The following is a 21290-nucleotide window of genomic DNA, read 5'->3' on the forward strand; positions in this document are numbered from 1 at the left end:
TATATTGTAGTTTACATAATACACTTAAATCATTGAGTACACAACTCATGCAAGACGAAAATGTATAGACGGCCATGAAGTGTACGCGGCGAATAGGAGAAGACGATTTGGTCGTCCTTGAAACTACATATACCTACCAATTAATTATAGTATAATCCACATTTTGATTATTGCTTCTTAAAATTCCTTTTAGTGGATAATAACAATTTCAATTCTATCGTTGTGGTTGATTAAGTTGGTCAACGTTAATTTGTTTTGACATGTAGAAATACTTAATCCAGATCGTTAAGATCTACATAACAGAGACATAATATTGTGTGTAGCTTAAATTCGTCTCTAGTAGTAAAAATATACTCTTGCCATAGTAAACCTGCAGACTAGGCGAATTTCCATATGCAAGATTAGATTTTCACTTAAATATTTCCACAACCATCAGCTTTTTCCCCTATTAAAATAGCATTAAGTTTAACGAGTAGAAAGTTTTGCTGTTACTGGGTGTCTACAAAAGTAAGTTTTTTATGATATAATAGCTTAGTATAAAATAAATAAATTTGCCGGGCTTAAACAAAATATATCCAATGATATGAGAAAACTATTACAGTTAACTTATTCCTCATTAGAATAACATAGGAGTTTTTTGTTTAAAGCTTTTTTTAATTTCTCCGTAACTAAAGACCATACAAAATCTCTTCAGGATACTTAACTCATTGTTTTTCAAGCTCCACCCAATGGTCCAAAGAGTAATTGAAAAATTCCATGTTATGAGGTTCACATTTCAAGAAAAGACATTTTTAACCTGAAACCCCGTACCCATAGTCCACATGAGAAGTTTATTAATAAAGTTTTTGAGCTTTTAAAAACTATTTTCAAGTTTCCTTCCTGTATAATCTCCGCAGAATTTACCCCTATAGCCTACTTGCAACAATCAAATTTTGACAGTTTATACAGCTAAAAATAAGCATCGATTAAATGAAATTATGATAAACAAATTTGACCATTGGTACATTTTATGCTTGAAATATAAAGCAGTATTTGTTAGAAAAACAAGAAGGTTAATATTGTTCTATGTTACTCAGATAACTTATAACTGTTATGTTAAATGGCTTGTGAACGTTGTTTAAAACAAAGTTTTACTTTCTTAAAAACGTTAAAACTAATTAATTTTAAGACCATTAAACCTGTGCTGTTTACGACACTGACATTATCTATATTGTTTACACGTTCGTGACAACCTCAGCAGTGAAAGGGTGGCTGACTGCTTGTTGACCTTATATTCAGGTCTGGAAGCCCCACAAAGGTAAACAGATTATTCCCTCTACAAAATCTCTGATGAGATATGACCAATGAGAATGGCTTCTCAACTTATTTATTGCTGATGTGCGTAAACTATTATTTTTATTTTACTCGTAAAATATTTTTCCTACAGTCACCCGACAAAGTTGGCTTCCTTGTACTGTTTATACTACAGAAAGCTGCTAATTGCTGCATATTTATACTTTGCCGTACGGTTTATACTTTGTCGTACGGTTTATACTTTGCCGCACATCAGGATTCCAACGAAACAACACAAAACAACGTGGTTCTTTTATGCACGTAATCTGTGTACGCTTGGAAATAGGTTGGCAACACTTAAAGATAATAAGCTGATTGACTATTTTAACTACGATTTAACCTGTCATTTCGTGTTTATAGTTTCGGTATTTCTGAACTTTCTAGACTTTTCTTTTAAACGTTTTTAAAACATTCCTACGATCTTAACAAACAAGAAAATACCTTTAAAGCATTTTTTTAGGCGTGGAAACCACTTCAAATTACAAAAACATACGGAACTATATTCTCAAAACGCGGAGCACATTTCTTGCCGAGGAAAAATAGCGGAGTGATACGGACCGCGGGTACTACTTTCTCTAGGGCACCATTTGTGTTGCCAGCTGAACCTAAAAACGTGTTGTATAGTGTTTTAAAGACTAATTATTTATATGCTTTATTATAGTGACTGTAGGAAAAATATAATGTGTAACACGAGTGAAAAAGGCCTTTGCTGCACTCGAGATCATTCCGCACTCGCCTGCGGCTCGTGCGTAAACAATTCTCTCGTGTGCAGCAAAGTGCCACTTTCACCACTAGTTAAACAAATAACTATTGTGATAGTTTGAACCATATAATAAACAATAGTGTTTCTTCAACAAGATCATGTGTGTCGGTACTGAATAGAATTGAACAACTGGAAGCTACCTTTATAAAAGGAAGTCAATATTCGTGAAAGATATCTATAAAGTACACACACTTTTAAAAGTCTGTTAAAGAATCCTCAACTGAAGTTTCTAAGATCAGAATGCGACGAGGGGATACACGCTCGCTTTCTTCATTACTGCTGATCCTGAGAGCAACACGTCCTTTCATTAGCCTCAGGTATAAAAGTACCCCTTAGTGTACTTGATCCCCTACATGAGACAATAGTCGAGGGAGAGCGACGCTGCTATTACACACGAACTGCATACAACTGCCTCTTGAGAGTGAGTAGACAGCCTGCACCTCTAGTACATCAACGTGACGAGCGTCATTTACATGTAATGTACGGAGAGTGACGCAACTACTACACACGAACTGCATACAACTGCCTCTTGAGAGTGAGTAGACAGCCTGCGACCGTCCTCTAGTACATCAACGTGACGAGCGTCATACATGTAATGTACGGAGAGTGACGCAACTACTACACACGAACTGCATACAACTGCCTCTTGAGAGTGAGTAGACAGCCTGCGACCGTCCTCTAGTACATCAGCGTGACGAGCGTCATATACATGTAATGTACAGAGAGTGACGCAACAACTACACACAAACTGCATACAAGAGCCTCTTGAGAGTGAGTAGACAGCCTGCACCACCGTCCTCTAGTACATCAACATGACTAGCGTCATATACATGTAATGTACAGAGAGTGACGCAACTACTACCGGTACACACGAACTGCATACAAGAGCCTCTTGAGAGTGAGTAGACAGCCTGCACCTCTAGTACGTCAACGTGACGAGCGTCATATACATGTAATGTACAGAGAGTGACGCAACTACTACACACAAACTGCATACATCTGCCTCTTGAGAGTGAGTAGACAGCCTGCGACCGTCCTCTAGTACATCAACGTGACGAGCGTCATACATCTAATGTACGGAGAGTGACGTAACTACTACACACGAACTGCATACAACTGCCTCTTGAGAGTGAGTAGACAGCCTGCACCACCGTCCTCTAGTACATCAACGTGACGAGCGTCATACATGTAATGTACGGAGAGTGACGTAACTACTACACACGAACTGCATACAACTGCCTCTTGAGAGTGGGTAGACAGCCTGCACCACCGTCCTCTAGTACACCAACGTGACGAGCGTCATACATCTAATGTACGGAGAGACACGCAACTACTACACACAAACTGCATACAACTGCCTCTTGAGAGTGAGTAGACAGCCTGCACCTCTAGTACATCAACGTGACGAGCGTCATACATCTAATGTACGGAGAGACACGCAACTACTACACACAAACTGCATACAACTGCCTCTTGAGAGTGAGTAGACAGCCTGCACCACCGTCCTCTAGTACATCAACGTGACGAGCGTCATACATCTAATGTACGGAGAGACACGCAACTACTACACACAAACTGCATACAACTGCCTCTTGAGAGTGGGTAGACAGCCTGCACCACCGTCCTCTAGTACATCAACGTGACGAGCGTCATACATCTAATGTACGGAGAGACACGCAACTACTACACACAAACTGCATACAACTGCCTCTTGAGAGTGGGTAGACAGCCTGCACCACCGTCCTCTAGTACATCAACGTGACGAGCGTCATACATCTAATGTACGGAGAGACACGCAACTACTACACACGAACTGCATACAACTGCCTCTTGAGAGTGAGTAGACAGCCTGCACCACCGTCCTCTAGTACATCAACGTGACGAGCGTCATACATGTAATGTACGGAGAGTGACGTAACTACTACACACGAACTGCATACAACTGCCTCTTGAGAGTGGGTAGACAGCCTGCGACCGTCCTCTAGTACATCAACGTGACGAGCGTCGTACATGTAATGTACGGAGAGTGACGCAACTACAACACATGAACTGCATACAACTGTCTCTTGAGAGTGAGTAGACAGCCTGCGACCGTCCTCTAGTACATCAACGTGACGAGCGGCATATACATGTAATGTACAGAGAGTGACGCAACTACTACACACAAACTGCATACAACTGCCTCTTGAGAGTGAGTAGACAGCCTGCGACCGTCCTCTAGTACATCAGCGTGACGAGCGTCATATACATGTAATGTACAGAGAGTGACGCAACTACTACCGGTACACACGAACTGCATACAAGAGCCTCTTGAGAGTGAGTAGACAGCCTGCACCTCTAGTACATCAACGTGATGAGCGTCATATACATGTAATGTACAGAGAGTGACGCAACTACTACACACGAACTGCATACAACTGCCTCTTAAGAGTGAGTAGACAGCCTGCGACCGTCCTCTAGTACATCAACGTGACGAGCGTCATACATGTAATGTACAGAGAGTGACGCAACTACTACACACAAACTGCATACAACTGCCTCTGGAGAGTGAGTAGACAGCCTGCGACCGTCCTCTAGTACATCAACGTGACGAGCGTCATATACATGTAATGTACAGAGAGTGACGCAAGTACTACACACAAACTGCATACAACTGCCTCTTGAGAGTGAGTAGACAGCCTGCGACCGTCCTCTAGTACATCAGCGTGACGAGCGTCATACACCTAATGTACGGAGAGTGACGCAACTACTACACACGAACTGCATACAACTGCCTCTTGAGAGTGAGTAGACAGCCTGCACCACCGTCCTCTAGTACATCAACGTGACGAGCGTCATACATGTAATGTACAGAGAGTGACGCAACTACTACCGGTACACACGAACTGCATACAAGAGCCTCTTGAGAGTGAGTAGACAGCCTGCACCTCTAGTACATCAACGTGATGAGCGTCATATACATGTAATGTACAGAGAGTGACGCAACTACTACCGGTACACACGAACTGCATACAAGAGCCTCTTGAGAGTGAGTAGACAGCCTGCACCTCTAGTACATCAACGTGATGAGCGTCATATACATGTAATGTACAGAGAGTGACGCAACTACTACACACGAACTGCATTGCCTCTCTCTCTCTTTTGAGAGGGAGTTTAAATAACTAAATTACAATTGAATATGAGTAAACAGAGTACAGCTTTAAAATGATGACATTTTTTCTAACGTGTCAAAGTTGTTTGTGTATGAGTATAGTAAAGTCAAGGATGTCTGGCAATAAAATAGAAAGCGCTCATCACACTTTTACAGGATGTGTACAATAGGCATTCTGTTCCCTAGTAAAGTAGAACAACTGGCGTTACATAGCCAAATGTGTACGTTGATTAATTATGTTTCGATCAACTTATTCATTTTCTTTATTGAATGTCATTTAATTAAACTTATATATACTTAAATATATTTTATACTTAGGATTTTTTTTTGTTAAAAATGAGAAAAAAAACTATTTTTAGCCCTATAAAATCCCGTTTTAATGGTCCGATCACGCTGGTTCGCAAACTCGTACGAATAAACGTAGGTTTACACGTTTGTTTCAAATTGCATTGTCAAACGGCTGTTAAAATTAAAATTATTGATTGTCTCCAAGGTAACTTGTCTAGTATAGTACCTGACTTTACACATGTAGTACTGAGTAATGCCACTTGAATACCAATGATCTTTTTTAAGACCTAACCGTTGGACAGTAATGAGACAGTAATGCGTTGGACTGAAGCATACATTGTTGGCCTAGTTGTAAAAAATATATTCGGATATTTTAACAAAACCTCAATACCTCGTTATTTTGCAAGTTAAAATGTAGAATACGCATTAGTATTATTTTACGAAATCATGATTAATCATTACTAAATTAGTAGATATTTTCCTAGAACTATTTGAGAAATTATTTTCCTAAAATGTATTTAAAAAGATATAATAAGTACTCGCTATTCAGAAATCATGACACTTGTATTTTCGTGAACATGACATTCAAGTCCCTCGTGTTTTATTCAGTTACAATAATAGAGCGAGGTGAACGATAAACTTTTTTTAGAGATGTAGAGACATTTTTTTATTGAATGAAATTGATTCAAAATAAATTTTACTAATCTTCTAAGTAGTATCGAAATCTTATTTCCGTTCTCATAACAGATAAAATTCTAATCAGCTCGTCTCCAAAACCCCTCGACTAAAAGATCGGAAGAGCAATCTTCTTTCTATCAGCTTCCCCAAGTAACGTCAACGTCAGAGGAAATTGGAACCTGCAATTATCCCAGTGCATGCAATATGTCTGAGTATTTTAAAATGTACAAGATACGAGATATAATTATATGTAATACGCCTGTAATTATCTTATTTTACTGTAATAAGCCAAACTCACACAACATGGCACTATATGCACCTAAGTAAAACTAGAATGAAAAAATACGCTTTTTCTCTTACTCAAGGAAAGCCAATTTTGTGGTACACCTAATGATAATATTAAGGCAATACACATTATGTATACTACTTAAAAAGATTAAAAGATGATGCCCCAAACATAAAGTGGAAAATCTTTTAATTTTGATTAAGGAACTTTTGTTGTATTGTCGTTTGTTATAACAATGTACAGTTGTTATTATTTTTTTACAGTTTGTGCATTCCTCTCTTCTACACTGTTCCACCGCTTTATATTCAGACCACGTAAGATTAATTTATCGTGTGAAATTTGCCTGTTTCGGAAAATGGCATTCATAACGTTTCAACTGCAGAAAGACGTTTTAAAGAGAATAATATTGATGATTAAACTAAGTAAAATATTAATCTTTAACGGTGCGCGATTTATAGGGATTAAAATGCGTTTAAATCACGAGGGAATTCTAAATTGTTTTCTCTCCATTTTACTTTAAATCCTGTAGTAACTTTATTACGCTAATTAACCAACGTTTTCGTTAACAGTATTTTTTTATCTCTAGGTAAGTTAAAATGTACTATACCCGGATTTTTGCACTATAGACTTTGAAATGTTTTGGCCATTTTCCTTTATTAGGTATAATTAAATATAGTTATTAATAAATTAAATATAATTGAGGGTCATTGATGGTTCAAGATAAAAGTCTTCAGTATGTTTCTAAGTCTCGTTTTGAACGCTGCGTTGATCCACCAGAAAGATTATCGTTATCAATATATGTATATAGTTTTATTGCTATTGAAAATTATGAAATACTGATTTTTTGGGATTATACCCGATTTTATATCTCTCCTCAAGTACAGTAATATTGTATCGTGGTCTTTCATACAATACAATCACATATAAAACTAATATTATGCACAATCAGTGGCCGCTAAAGAGAGGAGTTGGAAGAGTTCCAACTATATTGACGACTTCCTGAGAGTCTTCACTCGTGACTGTTGCAAATCGCTTCCGTTATTTAATTTTAAAACAAAAATCAAGATAACGATTGTTTTGATACCTCTTGATTAGTGTTAAAATTGTTTATATCACGAAAATTAATAACTTACGAGTTATGTGAGGAAGTTTAACAAACCTATTGATAAGAGTAAACCAAAAGTTTGATAATTATTTCGCTAATAGTCTAGATATGACACGTATAGATTTGTACACAGTTGTTAAAAAAGAATAGAATGATAAATATTTATGTTGTTCACATATAACATTCGCATGTACTTATTACACCACCTATTTGTAATGGTCTTTCATACAAGAACATTTTATACGCAATAATATTTTTAAATAATCTTTTAATACAATTAAAATGGAAAGTCACGGTCAGGAAATAATGCTTGCACTTTTAGATCAAACCAAGCCTTGATGTGCTATCAATACAATTAAAACATTCCTAAGTTTTACAAAGTAGAATTAATTTTGTCCTCTTAGAATACAATAAAATAGTTAAATTTGATAGCTGGAATTCAGCCAAAAAATAGTAATGTTGATCAGTAGCGTGGATCCATAATTATTAATTAAATATAATACTGATGAATGTATCAATAATGCCATTCCTAAACCCTTAATTTACATTTTAGAGCGACAGGGAATTGGGAATATGACTATCGGAACTGACACAGGTTCTCATTAAATATCCATAACAATTAATTAGCAAAACAAAACAAAACAGTTTTGTGTAAAGCTTGACAAGTTTTAGAAATATTGATAAAGTTAGAGGTTATTTTACAAAACAATTCACACGATCATAAAATCTGTGAAATCCCATTATAAGGGAGCATTTTAGTGTCGCATACAATATAAAAATCGATAAGTACTAGTTAAGGAACGTTCATGATCTTTATACAAATCAGTTGTCAGTAACCTTGAATTAAACCACGTAGAACAACAGTTTGAATTTTTTTCATTCTCTTAAGTAACTAAAGTGACTATTATATAATTCCTTATTTAGAAAATTGCCCCTCTCGAAATAATATTTAGAAAATGTACAGCATTTCCTCTTTTTACATTTGGAATGTTTCCCTTCGGCTCCACTTATTTATCTGGCCCAGAACGAGCAGCAATAACAATGATAAGGCGGCAGCGGCCCTCGTTATACGGTGCCATTCCTCCCAATATCTTCTGGATCATTCTTGAAACTGAATTAACTGTGTACATTGTTTTATAACAGAAAATATCTGGGAAAACCCACGAAAAGGAGTGAAAAACTCGCAGGCTAAAAGCGTAGTATTGCTTTCTCAAATGCACTTCTTAAAGTATAGTGCGTAACATACTTTGATGGGGGTTTGGGGATTGGGGAATAATATAAACCTTTGAATGAGCTGAGCAATTCGTTTGTTATGACTGTGTTTTATTTTTTTATTTTACATTAGTTTTTTACTGAATAGTTACATATTTAAAACACCTTATAAGGAAAGCTATAGGCTAGTAAAGAGGGGATATGAAGAAAGGTACATGCAACAGTTTTACAATTAATAACATTATCCAATATACGCACTATAATTATAATGCACTATAATGCACTATAATTTCGAATTATAATGCACATTTCCAAAGACTCTTTCGCTGAAATAAGTACAGTAATACCGTTAGGTCAAATCATGGGACTAGATACTGAAGTGGACATCCAATGTACATCCATCTGTAGCCAGTTGTTTATTCAAATAGAAATGCAATCACTGACACAATGCTCAAATTTTGATATTGTCTCTATTTTTATCTCATAATTATTAGACTCACTTATAGAATATTTATTTTTGGGACAAATTGATGTTGTGGTTTAGGTTAAGTGCTTTGCTTGCTTAAAAAGTTGAGGATTTGACATAAATCAATAATTAGCATGATCTCACTCTGACGGTGGCCCAACCCTACTTCACCAATTTACTCCAAGCTAGCCACCTCTGAAATATGGACACCAAATGTCTTATAATATATCAATAGGTAGTCATTTAAGTAGCATAGTTCAGGATACACAAAGAAGTCGTAAGAAAATAGCTGCTTTGCTCTGTATGAAACATCATATAACTACAAGTGGCTACAAGAACATGCCACGCAGCTACATACACTACAGCGAGGCGAGTACATGGGCGAGGCTTACAGTAGTTTTTTGCACTAAACTCCCACCAGATAGAAACCATGATTCGATGGTTCGTACAGTTCGTTAAACATCAATTATCCACAAAAACCACATCGATGGCGAGACGAGACTGACAGACCCGGCGCAGACAGAGAAGCCCCACACTAGCGCTGCAGGTGGCGAGTGGCTGAACAAAGGCAACCTGATCCTGTTTCCTGCGTCCAGTGAGCTCATCTCGTGATCTTTCGCCGTTCGTGTTTAATCCTCGTATATCATCGCCGGTCGATGACATGAGTTGTCGTCATAGTTAAATTACGTTAGCTTCAGACACGTCAAAACATGTCTGCGTTGTTGTTTTAAAGCGTATAAAAAAACTACGCTTTAAACAGCATGTATTTAAAGTAGCTTTTATAATGAAATAAGGTTGAATTTGATTCTTTGTTAAAAACTCATTACTATATTTAATATTTTAATAATCCTCAAATGAAATAGTTCTAGATCTTTCTTTATTTTTAGACCCACAGTTCCACTTTGACGTTTATACAGTATATTTTACGGTCGGGGCCTGTCCCAGTGTTTTTGGATGGAATAATTGAACGCATATAAGGGAGGAGGGTCAGATCCCTCAAAATGTTTGGATATGGTGTGGATCGAACCGGTCTCCTCTCACCGAAGATTGAGACGCTTGAATCTACGCTCTAGCCACCCAAAATTGTATTTAGCCAAATTGACAGTCTTATGCCACAAAAAAATAACATTCTAAATAAAATTCGAGATAGGTTATTAAGAAAGAAAATTAAACCCCTCAAATTCTATAACAAATAGTAAACTGGTGTAATATACGGATTGGGTGGACACAACTTGTGTTACACAACAGAACCGACGCTGCAATCTCAGTAAACTGTGATGAGAAGCTGGAGACCGTTACAACATGAGATAGAGAACCAAAACATTGTATTGTTGCCGCGGAACAGAACCCCAGGGAATAACTGGGATCAAGGGATCAAGCAGCGATCGAGAACAATCCCCAGAGCCATGCAGCCCTGCTACATGGCCGCTCATCACACATCATTGTATGTAGCTGCGATGTGTCGACAGCGACATTGTTGTACGTGTGTGGGGTGTAGCTCATGATGTTTCTAATACTACTGGATTTGTCAGAGCGTCAAAATGTACGCCTATACACGTTCATGTAAATACATTTAAACAATATAATTACGTTACTGTAAATACTTAAACATACGTTCAGCTAAATTTTTTATGTTTCCACATAGGCCCTATACAGCAAAAATGTTGAATTATCGTAGCTTTAATTGGTTTCATCCTAATTTGGTATTTTGTTTGTTTAAGCTTACTTAACCTCAAAATCTCACAGTCACCTCGTCACTCTTAATTAGTCTTAATTTACGATAAAGTTTAACTTTACAACAGCTCCGAGTGATAAAGTGTGACCTCACTGATAACTGTGTATTCTCACTTCCTTAACAAGCCTTACGATTGTTATTATCCGTCGTAAAAGTGACTTTCACTCGAGTACAAGACATTTCTTTGTAAATAAAGATTTGATTTTAAAATTTGATCTTGTGTTGTATATACCGTACATAACATACAACACAAACACTGTAAGTACAGCTTAGGTAAGTAATGTATACATAAAACAAGTATACACTACTTATTACTGCTGTGACAAGATATATTGAAGTAAAAAAAATATTTAAAATCAAAGAAAATAACGGTGAACTTAAATAAATAGCATAATGTGTAATAACCGTTTATTTTCCCGAATAGGAGTTTGCTAAACAGTAATCTCCAGTTCGTACTGTAACTAAACTGCGGTGATTTTGTCTTGCCTAGAGAGACTTTGTGAAGTTTTTTAATCTATACTAAAATAATTATCAACAGGTATTTGTATAAAAAAGTAAATAGTTTTTCTCCTTTCTTTAATAATACGATTGAATTTAACTCATTCAAAATATAACGATCACATGATAGCTCGTCTGACTATGCATAGAATAGTATTTAGAGTTACATCTTTGACACATATTTAGCCTAGATGCTTTTAAAAAGCATAAAGATTATTTAAATGTTGTACCATTTGTCTGTTAAAAATAGTGGATAATGTGTAGCGAAAAGTGAACAAGATGAAGCCTCGTTCTGAAGCCATACAGTAGGCCTACGGCTGTAGTCTGGTGACGTCACTGGTAGAGCACTGCACAGTGCACACCCAGTATATCAGTAGCCCTGCTGCACACCGGCGGGCTATAGCCATCACCAGTGACTAATGGATACTGAGCTACTACAGTTCGTCTCCATATCAAGTCAGTCTGAAGTATAACGTCACGTGTTATCAGATTTATCCATTAGAAATCAGTTTACATCCCATTTCTGATTAAAAAATATTTGAATGACAAATATTTTATAGACAGTAGCACATTCTTTAAATGAAACATCGCTTCAATTAATAAAGTTCCTCTTGATGCGTATATTTTCCTTTTTTTTATTGCAACTGCAAAGTCTAAGTTGTACGGGTAGCATAGGAATTATAGCGCCTACCCTATTAAGGTCTGGTTCCATCTGATGGGAGATTAATGCTCAATAATAGAAGTAATTTCCCACTGGGCTGTTGTTATTAATGTTATCATACTAAAGGTCAAAGATATGATGAAAGGATTATTTTTAACCATGGTTTGTACAGTTTATCTTATAGAAAACGTGAAAATAACCACGAACGCTAAATACATAAACACAAAATCACATAAATCCAATGTATGTTTGTTTGTTTGTTTGTCCTTTATGGACTCCGAAACCACTCGACAGATTGTAATGAAACTTTGAGGAATTATTAAGCATTATTTAAGGATGGTTTGTGTGAAGTTTGGTGCAGATCCGTCAAAAGGGCTCTGCCCCAGTGGCTCTGGAGTTTCTTAACAGCTGGTTCAACTAAACAATTTGATTCTGTGATGTTCAATAGCATTAAGAAGTTAATAGGTTTACCAACAGGGTGCAGCCCAAAAATTATTTAAATTTATGAAAACAGCTAATTTGCAACCAAAAGGTGAGTGAGCGTAGCGGACGAACTTCTAACAGGACGTGATTGAGCCATGCGAACGAGCTCATCTTGAAAATGAACGAGCATTGACATAAAACCACATTAGGACAGGACGACGTTTGTCGGGCCAGCTAGTAACAAATAAAATATCCGGATTTTAATTTTACTTAATTACACAGGTGGGTAAGTAATGAGTTTGAAGCGTTTAATACAGGTCATAGAACACATTCAGACAAAAGGTGCAGAGTATGCAATAGGCTAATGGTGCCAATCTGTGGATGGATCGCAGCTAATTTTTCGCACACACAATACACATCCACCCCTACAGTCTGTGTGATCCTAGCTAGGCGTGGTGTACAACTTCAAAGACCACCGACAGGGGCGGTTATACAATACATCTCAACGCCTTTGTCTCAGCTAATAAAGAGACGTGAGTACGTCTGGGTTATAGGGTCAAAAAACGTATGGTTCTAAAGAGGTCACGGGTTTTACTTTGGACAATCATGATTTTTATCGAATTGTAAGTCAGTACACTGGTGCATGAGGACTTAGCAAAATACAACATCAAAATATACTTCTCTCATAATTTTATCTATAAAAAAAATTCCGAATTAAAGGTAAAAAATTGCACTTACACCATTGAACAAATGAACAGAATACGATATCTATTAGGCTACTTTATCTTACCTAGACTGTTTTGTTGGTTTCAACGCCTTAGGTTTTTTTTGCTAGGTTCGGTTTGCAGTTACGTTTACTTTGAGAACCTATAAGTTATGCCCTTGTGGGAACCATAACTATTTAAAACCAATTCCGTATTAAATTATTTTTCAATAAGAAATAAATTTACAAGATTAATTAATTTCAACTCCTGCATCTCAGTGGATCCCTTTATTGTTAGTCAACATTCGACGTTTATAACTAATCTAATCCTTAAACATAAAGCAACAAACGACTTTTATAGTAATGATTAATATTTTTCTTAGTAAGACTGTTTAGAATTAGATCAGTAACAAATGATGCCAGTGCTTAATAATTATGCCAAGAACTATTATATAACTAGTTCACAGTTCCACCATGTGAAGAAAAAGTTGAAGTTCATCGTATTATAGTTTTTATACACACAAGCTACTTCAGAATGATAGTCCTGAACTTTATAATAAACACGTAATAAACCAAATGAAGACACATGGAGAAGCTCGGCCTGGGAGAGATGCGACGCTTGTAGAAACTTTGAAAGCGCAAAGCGCCGCGCCGTTTGAATTCATCACCATATTAGAAACTTTTCACTTGGAAAGAGTTAAAGCATATTCTGGCTTGATATTTATACACAAGATATACCATTCAAAACCAAAACATCAAACAACTTGGCATAACCGACTATATAGAAACTACAGTTTATATTATTAATGGAGTAACTCAGTATCACATCAGTTTTAGAATCCATTAAACATGTTGGTAGTAGCTTTGTATTATAAGACTTTTGATTTATGTAAATATAAAAATGATTTTACAATAGATAATATTACAATATTATAGTGTAAACATTGGGACAGGATGAATGAATGTTATTGACTTGTATGTCACAAAACTAATGTATCACTTGGATAAGTTATGTCCCGGCATTATTTAGCCTTTACCAGCTCACCGCTTCTTGTAATTATCTCTGCTCACTGTAGAGCTAGGATGCTTAGTAGAGATTATACTTAATAAGAATACTTAGTCTTATGAATCACAACAAAAAAGTAGCAATACTACATACAAAGTAGCAATACTACAACAAAAAGGCAATAAGATGGCAAAAAATATTTAAACTACAAAAAATGGTAAAAATGACTCTACTACTGCACTTTATATAAGAACAAAATGCGCTTTCGGAACACTTAAACTTTTGATTTAAAGCTGGCTCTCTTATCCTGTCCCAGAGCAGGTACCACCCACCATATCCGTGCTTCGCAACGGGAGGAGAACGCTAAAGGAGAAAAATTATGTTCCATAGATCAGCTGCATAAAATAGTTATCAGCAAATTATTTTCCTCAGCTTTCATAAAGCGCCAACAAAATGATACTCAAACACCTGTTTTAAATCAATTAGGCAATTATAATATTAAGTGTATTAATGAGAAAAAACATAGACACTTTAGAAGCTGTCACGGCAGAGCCCTAGGAGAGTATTAAAATATAAAATGGGTATGTACATTAGGCCTGAGCTATATTGACTCTTTTCAGGGGAAAAAATCTGCTCAATCGATTAAGTAGTTAAAAAGTAAGTAATATTATACACTTTCACATTTATAATACTGTATTAGTTCCTTCTATAAAGTCATCGACTTGATCAGTAAAGCACTAAAAATAATAACAGGCTACTCCGTCACACATTTTAAAAACATTATGAAAAAGGAAAGTAGTTAAGTTGATAAATTATGCACTTAGAAATAAAAACGTCATATTCCCACAATATCGCAAATCATTTTTTTTTTTTTTTACTTAAACGTGTAACTGTAAACAATCCTAGGTTGACAGTTCTTATTGTATAACAAATCTTTTTTATTACTTTTTGAATAGAAATAGGTGTTATATAATTTTTTTTTTTACAAAAATAATAGTGCTGCACTCTGTTGTTTCACGTTGTAACTTTGTAATGCTATTAAACATCAAAGAACCAAATTATTGCAACAGCTGTCGAGATTTTTTAATTCTGATTTTGATTTGATTTTTTTATTTTTTGAAGTACGAACACCGACAATACCAATAAGGTAAACATGGGAAACTCCAGAGCCACTGGGGCGGAGCCCGAAAGGAGGTTTGAGATAAGGATAGGTCTATACGTTAATGGAGAATACGAGCTATCATCATGCTATATTTCAGCCAAATACGACTAGAAGTAAATGCGTGATAGAGTCCCAAATAAACAAACTTACAAGCTAAAAAACACACACACTTTCAGCTTTTTCATATTTGGCCTATTTTTTTATACAGGATGATTTTATCGTTCGGTTAAAAAACAACTAATTCTCTAGGGGTTGGTTACCAGGTATTGTATTTCATAGAAATCAAATTGTATTTAGATAGGTATGGTTACCCGTTGTAAAAAATCCTAAATTTGCAAGAACCTTAATTACGAGATTGCAATTTTAATTTATAAAAACAAAACGAAACCCCAAAGCTCCCAAAACGTACACCAATAGACATTGTTGTGTATGCCTATTTCTTTTATAGGCTACACCATAGTATATTTCCTTTATATACCTTACATAATTAATACCTTGAAGACACTTCTTAAAGATGGTAGGCTAGGTAAAATAATAAGAAGATGTGCATCTTGTGCTTGTGATGGTTCAACATAGAAGGGTTTATTCATCGTAAGTTAAGTTACAGTAGTAGTGGTGGGGACCACGGCCTCATAAATCTAACAAACACCAAAGAGTATAGAACTGAACATATATATAACTTGATACATTACAGACATGATAAATATGAGTTTCAAAATGAATTCAACAAGGTAAAGCGTGAAATTAATTATGCATGAAAATTACTGTGCAAAACACATTTTCTGTGATTCTACACTTCTCTGTAAAAAGATTTTGTGATTCGCGCGTTGATTTGCATTGCTAAAAAGATGCTTTATACCTTGAATAAAGCCATTTTCGCCAGGTCTGGCTGTGCATACTTCTGAGTCATATTTGATCCGTCCAAATTTTTAAACTGGAATTTACATTTTGCCAGTAAAACGTCGAGATTATTTTATTTATCATCCATTAACCTGTAATATTTTCACTTATTCAAAAATTACAAAACGTATCACGAGCAAGTGTATAAAGTAGTTTGTCCAGAATGTCTTTAGGGTTGAAGATATATAAATCGTTAACTTGTTGTTGTTAACTTGTCGTTGTTAAATGATGAAATATACACATTTTTGCTACATTAAAATTTTATTTTCTGAAAAACTAACCTTAATACTATTACTTTTAAACCTAATTATTTTAAATCACACGAATTCTCTTACATATGATTTTACATCCCTTTGATCCACTTGAGATACTGCAATTCTTTTTTAATTCCATTGAGTACCCGTGGATTTTAAGGAAATTAACCAACCTAATTTCATTAATCCCATAATCTGGATTTAACAAAATTTTAACTAGCTGCAAAATGTCTTTCTACAAAGACGAAATACTGTAATTGTCAAATCAGAAGAAAGGCCGCTATTGCCCAGATAAGGGCAGAAGACAAATAAAGGGTTTTACAGGAGTGGCGTGGCTACACAGGGAGGGGAGTTTCAGCAAATATTTTGAGAACTTGGGAAACTTTCCCCTCTGAGTGGAAGGTTTCTAAACGTTTCCAAACAAATTAATGGACTGTGCCTATCAGAAAATAACCTATAAAGGCTTTGGTGGGATATTTAGTTAGTTTTCTACTTAGCTAGAAATAACAGTGGAGATACTGTCTCTATGCTTTAAATTTAATTTTCCTGAGAATTAAGTTTAAGGATTTTGTTTCATAAAGCAAATTAAACGTAAAAATTTATCAATTTTTTATCCTTCCGTTTCGTAGTGGATAAATGACAGCTAAAATGTAATATTCACTTCAAAGGTTTATACTGATAGCTGTGGTTTAAACTACATTTCCGTCAACAGAATATGTTTCTCATAAACAACAAACTAACTTTGCGTTCAAAGGAAACTGACTTAAATCTGGGGGGGGGGGGGGGGGTTAGTAAATGCCCGTTAGTAAATGTTATATGTGATAAATTGACTAACAAACAAGATATTAGAATGAGCTTAATGTAACTTTTATAAAATATCAATAAGAAACAAAAACTTATCACAAATTAGTACCGCATTCTTTTAACAACATTAGCACATAGGCCCTATTTTTGTCAATACATCTAATTAGGTCTGATAAGTTGGCACAGACCATATTTGAACGTTAGGGCTTGCTTATGGCCAAACAATTACTGTTAAACATATTTTATGTGATCAGTTAACTTTCGGCTGGTTTTAAACTGCAAACCCACATAATTACTCCTACCAGAAGCAAACACTTTATTTTACTATTGTTTGGACGTTAAAAACCAATCAAACAAAACAAATACTGCAGCGTCAATATTACAGTTTCCCTGAAGCAAATGCTATTACATAACACAATACGTAACATTTTGTAAAAACCCATTCAGAGTATTGCAAAAGCTATTTTGTATGGTTGGAAACCATAAATAGAAATAATTAATACAATAGACTTTATTAACTTTTGTAAAAAAATATAATTTATTTGAAAATTTAAATATGCATTGTAGATACTAATAGATAGGAGGCAAAGATACAATTGTTGGGAATAGTGTTAGGCACAAAAGATTACCATTATGCACTCCTTGGGCTACACATTTATATTTCTCTAGACACCAGTCTCGGAGAATCGTGATTTCCTGTGACTGGTCAAAACAAAGACCGCTAAAAACCTTGTCTCCGCGTCGCGCGTCGGCGGTCTTTGATCTTGTGGTTACTCACAAATTTATGAGATTTAAATAAATTATTATAACTGTGACACATTGCTTCATTCGATTACACGTTTGCTGGTTCATTGCAAGGCCATAGGTGAATAAATGGTAATGGAGTTAATCACTGTGATCATTTAAAACTTCACAACATAGGTACGTTAGACGCGTTGTGTCAATGGTACTCACTTCGTGAATTACCTAGATATGCTTGAACAAACAGTCACGGGTAGCGATATTTTACAGTGCAAATAACTATCCTAACAGGTTGGAATGTCTTTCAGTTTTAAAACTACTATTTAATTAATTACAGTAGTTTAAAGCAACTGTTTCCCCTTAGATTCAAGTAAGGAACTTGAGAAACTTAAGGAATTTTAAGTTTTGTCAGTTTGATACGAATGTTAAACCAACATAGAAAAACTCTCGTTCAAAATTGCACCTTAACTTATATTTAAGTAAGAATTTAACCTTCTAATACGAAATATCTGTCAAACTTTGCATTTTGACAAAGCAACTGAAGTACAGCGGAGCCAGATAAGTATTTCAACAATGCTTTAAGATATATGTTGAACATCTCTTACAAATTGAATAAATGTGATTTTATCCACCTTGTTTTTTAAGATGTGAGATTGCTTTAGTTTATATTCCAACTATTGTCAATGTAAATATAAATTTTTAAAACACAATGTGTGTTATACATCTATTGAGTAAATATTTTAAATTTATTGTTCTGTGACAGAAAGTCATAATGATTCAATTAATAAACATAATATTGTTGTAAACTTTATGTTTTGTGGCTCGAATTATTGTTTCTGTTAAATACTCTACTACTATAATGCTTTCCACAAATTAATTTTCAGTGTCATTAGTTAAATAGTTATGTCTAGGATGTACACATCTATAATGATATACCAGTATTATATTCCTACGTTAGTAAAATCACATTCAACATTGTAGTGAAACTAACATACTCCTATATTTTTGTGATAAACTAAGACTTTACTCGGGTGTGTTTTGTCGTACATTTACTCTGACGCCTAAGCTCTATTGTGCTCAGATGTGTGCCGCTGTAGCTAATGTTGTCCAATACGTCGACATTTACAACGCTCACAATACTCGGGTGTGTTTTGTCGTACATTTACTCTGACGCCTAAGCTCTATTGTGCTCAGATGTGTGCCGCTGTAGCTAATGTTGTCCAATACGTCGACATTTACAACGCACACAATACTCGGGTGTGTTTTGTCGTACATTTACTCTGACGCCTAAGCTCTATTGTGCTCAGATGTGTGCCGCTGTAGCTAATGTTGTCCAATACGTCGACATTTACAACGCACACAATACTCGGGTGTGTTTTGTCGTACATTTACTCTGACGCCTAAGCTCTATTGTGCTCAGCTGTTCCGCTGTAGCTAATGTTGTCCAATACGTCGACATTTACAACGCTCACAATACTCGGGTGTATTTTGTCGTACATTTCCTCTGACGCCTAAGCTCTATTGTGCTCAGCTGTGTGCCACTGTAGCTAATGTTGTCCAATACGTCGACATTTACAACGCTCACAATACTCAAGTGTATTTTGTCGTACATTTACTCTGACGCCTAAGCTCTATTGTGCTCATCTGTGTGCCGCTGTAGCTAATGTTGTCCAATACGTCGACATTTACAACGCTCACAATACTCAAGTGTATTTTGTCGTACATTTACTCTGACGCCTAAGCTCTATTGTGCTCATCTGTGTGCCACTGTAGCTAATATTGTCCAATACGTCGACATTTACAACGCTCACAATACTCAAGTGTATTTTGTCGTACATTTACTCTGACGCCTAAGCTCTATTGTGCTCAGATGTGTGCCGCTGTAGCTAATATTGTCCAATACGTCGACATTTACAACGCTCACAATACTCAAGTGTATTTTGTCGTACATTTCCTCTGACGCCTAAGCTCTATTGTGCTCAGCTGTGTGCCACTGTAGCTAATATTGTCCAATACGTCGACATTTACAACGCTCACAATACTCAAGTGTATTTTGTCGTACATTTACTCTGACGCCTAAGCTCTATTGTGCTCATCTGTGTGCCACTGTAGCTAATGTTGTCCAGTACGTCGACATTTACAACGCTCACAATACTCAAGTGTATTTTGTCGTACATTTACTCTGACGCCTAAGCTCTATTGTGCCCAGCTGTGTGCCATTTTAAAGGCGTTGCTGTACGCTTGATGGTTATGGGATATTTTATTGAAATTTGAAATTTCTTATGAAATTCCTATTGGAATTAGTAAATTGTGTACCTAAGTTTACTTGTTTATCCCCCCCCTAAACAATATATATTTTATTCTTGATCAATCAAATTTTCTAATTTATTCATTGCACACCTAGTTATTCACACTTCACTAAAAATAATGATTTTAGGTTCGCCGTTGCAGTAAACCTAAGTACTCGTTAAACCTAATGTTATTTTAAAGCGAATGAATTTAAATAGTTTAAGGAAATATTAAAATAAAAATGGAATCAGGCAAATTTAAATTTTCTCTGTCAGCAGGTTTACTGCGGCAGGGGTTTTATTATTCATACTTTAGATATGATTGCTTATTGCTAGCAATATAGCCACACAGGTACCCAGACAACGGATTATTTGAGTCCTTATGTGAAGGCACAGTTTTTTTTTTTTACACCATTTGGTCATATCACAAATCACAAATGATTATTTTGACGTAATTAGTCTAACATATTTTTCTCTGTCTAATAATTTTTTGTGTTCAGTTTTTTTGTGTCTGCAGAAAGGTTGATTGTGAGGTTTAATGACACCAACATACAATGTTAAATAATTTAAGACAACGTGATTAGGCAATGAACCTTACAGTGCTGCCAATCACATAGAATAAAAGTCCATTGAAAAACTACAATGTATACTATAACAAGTCAGCAGGCCAACACATTCCATTTATAAAAATGTTTCTCAGTGCATTAATTTAAGAAATAATTTATTTTTCCACTTTTACCGTCTCAAAATATAAGGTATCATATATCAAAATGTTCAGAAAGAATCCAGCTATCAAATAAAATTTAAATTTAAAAAATTGATTTTAAAAAAAAA

At 35.5% G+C, this 21290-nt stretch overlaps 1 protein-coding gene across 1 annotated transcript in view; it reads right to left on the reverse strand.

Annotated features, from left to right (window-relative positions):
• Positions 1 to 21290, reverse strand: part of LOC129005682 (superoxide dismutase [Cu-Zn]-like) — a 53245-nt gene that overhangs the window by 12511 nt on the left and 19444 nt on the right. The window lies entirely within an intron of this gene.

Source organism: Macrosteles quadrilineatus, unplaced genomic scaffold, assembly GCF_028750875.1.
Source record: "Macrosteles quadrilineatus isolate MER2022 unplaced genomic scaffold, UCM_ALF_1.0 Scaffold_1__1_contigs__length_201487025, whole genome shotgun sequence".
Taxonomy (NCBI): domain Eukaryota; kingdom Metazoa; phylum Arthropoda; class Insecta; order Hemiptera; family Cicadellidae; genus Macrosteles; species Macrosteles quadrilineatus.